Raw genomic sequence first — 3,831 nt, forward strand, 5'->3', positions numbered from 1 at the left:
GCTTGAGAGGCTCAATAATCTAATTCCATCAATTCTCTTCCTCATGTATGATATCATGAGCTTAGGTTTAGATCCTACACAAACCTATAGTCGACGGTGGGGATTTGTCCTACTTTCGTCTAACTCGACCGTTCGCCATCTCTAACCCCCCCCCTAGACCCTAGTTGCGTGCGTACACATGGTAGACCACTTGTGTCGATATGCACCTTACTGTTCAACGAAGAGAAATGGAAGTGTCAAGCCAACACTGGAGCGTTTTACCGGTGGGAGCACTCGATTTTTTTCACTGTTCTTCATCCTCGCCCCTGTCGTGGCCGCCGCCTCCTTCCCCTACCCCCTCCTTCCATGGCGAGCTCCGGCCATGGGCGCCCCCGCCCCAACATGGCCTGGCCATCTCCGCTGCCGTCAGGACCCAACGCCGCTCTCCCCATCACCTGGCCGCCCTACCTCCCTCGTTTTCCCCTTTTAAGGTCGTCGGATTTGGAGAAGAAGAGGGAGATGTCGCAGAGAGAGGGCGCACAGGCAAGGAGAAATCAATCGAGTGTCCAACACGCGGTTGATGAATAGCATTTCTCAGAGAAATACCTCCTTACATACAGTTAAGACCATACACACTCGATTCTGTGCCAAAAAATTGCAGATCGGCTTGGTCGAAACAGCATGCATGGCCAAGCTTGGATCATGCATGGTACTACTGTACCAGTAACTAGCACAAGTTTACGACAACTTGTGCGATAGATTCATGGTTCATTAGTAGCGGCTACTGCAGTTGCTTAGTACAAATTATACATCGCTAGTTTACGCAAGGGCTTACTCAAGAAGAGAGTACATGGGATTACTACTACTCCCTATACATTGATACAAGTACAAGGCGCGCGCGCAGCGGCGTGCCGTGCCGGACATGCGCGCGCGTTGGGCCGCCGGGCGGGCCGATCGGGAGATCGTCAAAAGCTCGGCACGACGCCGTAGCCGAAGTCGAGCACGTACGACGACGGCACGGCGGCCTCGGCCTCAGCGTCGTCGGCGTCGGCGTCCCCGTCGTGGTCGGCACGCTTGGCAAACCTGCCCTTGATCCGCGGCCGCGTCTCGGCGTAGGCCTTCCGGGACGCGTACCGGATGGTCTTCTCGAACCGCCGGTTCTTCCGCTTCTCCCGGTACCGCATCAGCCGTGCCTCCCGGCTCTCCCCCATCAGCGGCACCGGCCTCACCGCCGGCAAGTCTCCCCGCTCCGGCACCACCTCCACGTCCACCGACGACACCTGGATACGGAACCGATCGAGTTCACAGCGACACGTCAGTACGAGCGCATGGAGTGACTAACACGTGTGCGTGCATCCCGAAAGGTGGGAGCTTGGTTGGGGTCCTACGCTGTGGCTCTGGGGAGTCGCGGTGTATGGCATGTAAGCTTGAGGCTTGGGCCTTGTGAAGTCGAGCTCAAAGCTCCCGCCGCCGCCGCCGCCGCCGCCGCCGAAGGCCTCTGGCACCACGCCGACCTCCGACGAGGAGCCCTGCAAGATTCACCAGGACGGTGTCCAGGAGTTTCAATTCCAAGACGTGTTTATATGTGCATCATCTAAAGACAAGGCAAAGAGAAGGCGAAGCTTACGCTATGCGCGAGATCGAGGGAGGTGGCCGTGTAGGAGCTGTAGGAGGAGTGCTTGACGCCGATGCCGCACGTGAAGTCCAGCTCGACGGCGGCAGCGCCGGCGCCGTTGGGGACTACGCTGTCGGCGTGCTGGAAGCGCGGGATCTCGACGCTGAGATAGGGATCCAGCTCAGAGAAGAGGTAGTCCATCTTCATGTCCTTGGCCTCCACGTTGAGGTTCAGCGCGTGCGCGTGCGCGTGCTGCTGCTGCTGATGCTCGGCCGCCGCGTTCTGCTCCTCGGCCGTCGGACGCGGCAGCCTTCCTCGCCGGTCCCGAACAGCATGGCCTCGACGGCCGCGGCCGCGGCCTCGGAGCCGATGGGCGCGACGGGGACCCGCACGTGGCGCCGCGCCAGCGGGTTGGCGTCGTGGATGTCGGCGTCGCAGGCGGCGCAGAGCACGGCGGCGTCGGCCTTGCACGTGACGGCGGCGGGGGCCAGCTCGCAGACCTCGCACATCCACACGCGCTCGTGGCCCAGGCGCGCGTGCGCGGGGCGCGCGTCGCACGTCGTGCAGAGGAAGGATCCACCGACGCACGTGCGGCAGTGCACCGCCGCCGCCGGGGCCGCCTCGCAGCTGCCGCACCGCCGGCCCCCCACGCCCCAGTACTTGTGCAGCTCCATCGATCGACCGAGGTCGTCAGCAAGCAGCAGGCGCCCCCCGCCTTCTCCTGGCTGGCGCGGCGGCAATGGCAGCGGTGGTGTCGCGGTTCTTGTGGTGGCGGGGGGGGGGGGGGGGGGAGGGAAGGGAAGGCAGCGCGGAGGCAGGCAGCGCATGGTGGTGATGGGGCGCGGTACATGTAGTAGTTGGTGGGGGACGGTGACATGGCGGGGGCGGCACACGTGGGGGGCTGGGAACCAAGCGAAATCTGGTTAAAATATTATTTTCCTAGGGGATTTCGGCGTGGGGGCGTGGGCCCCGCGGGTCCTGTGATGAGGTGGGCCCCGCGCACGAGGGGAAGATGATACTCCCGTCAGTTTGTGTTTACTTGTCGGTAATTTTTTATCGTAGTAAATCTGATCATCTATTTTTTCTTCAAAAAAAATTTTAGATACTTTAATATATAATATTAATGAAATATGTTTAATAAAAAATTATATATATAAAAACTTGATGTATCTCAAAAAAAATTTTTACAGAGGAAAAATGTATGGTCAATATTATTGTAGTAAAAATTCGGTGACAATTAAATGAAAACAGAGGTGGGCCGTGTTGGCCTTCCGCGGTGACAGAGGAAGAGGGAATCCATTATCCATGTGGGGGCTAATCCCTGACGGTGATACTGGATTAGACGTAAATTAGGCCACATTCCACTCCAGCCTCACATTTTCGTGTTAGCACAAGCGGCGGTCAGGCCACTTTGCGTGAGTGAAGCTGCACTGTCTCTATCCTTTGCATGCTATGGTTTCAACTTTTTTTTTCTTATCAAGAGCAACGAACAGTTAAGATAATCCATCATAAGAGCACCTGATGTTTTTTTAATTGTGAGGCACGGCAAAAATGCAAACATGTCACAAGATTTGGCTTTGCAAGAAGCCAAGAAATAGTGATAGCATTTGATTTATTGAGTTTGTTCATGAGAGTTCATGGATAAGACGGTTATAGCAAAATCTCTCTAAGTGAGACCCTAAGTAATAAGATTTTCTCTAACAACCAGTGTTATACTAAATGTTAAACGGTAAATAATCGGTCACTTATCGTTTAGATATTTTTCAAGCTAAACGGCCATGTAAATGGATAAAACGGCGATTTAAATGGGATAAATGGTTGATTAAACGAAACATAATACTCTCACAAAAAAATGAAACATAATACCATGGTGTAGCATTTAAACGGTGTATAAACGGACTAAACGACTGTTTAGACAAAAAGTGGTAACAAGTGCCCATATATAATTGGTGGACCTATACTAAGCTAACTATTTGATGAAGTCAATAAATATGATAGTGAGAGTGCAATCAAGCCCTAATTGTAGGTTTTGGTGATAATGACCACGCAATTAGAGAACTAATAAGATTTATCGAGATGATAAGTAGGGAATCTATATTCAAGGATGTTACACGAAACGGAGGAGCCCCCAATTATAAATGTTGATGGCTTCAAATTCAAAGGGGGTTTAAATTCTTTTATATTTTGAATTTAAGTATAAGAAAAGGCGTACTATAAAGGGAGACACAATGCTTAAG

At 53.5% G+C, this 3,831-nt stretch overlaps 1 pseudogene; it reads right to left on the bottom strand.

The window, feature by feature from the left end:
- Window positions 1-716: 716 nt before the first annotated feature.
- Window positions 717-2,378, bottom strand: LOC136522922 (zinc finger protein CONSTANS-LIKE 3-like; annotated as a pseudogene).
- Between the last annotated feature and the right edge of the window lie 1,453 nt (window positions 2,379-3,831).

This window comes from Miscanthus floridulus, chromosome 18, assembly GCF_019320115.1.
Source record: "Miscanthus floridulus cultivar M001 chromosome 18, ASM1932011v1, whole genome shotgun sequence".
NCBI classification, from domain to species: Eukaryota; Viridiplantae; Streptophyta; class Magnoliopsida; order Poales; family Poaceae; genus Miscanthus; species Miscanthus floridulus.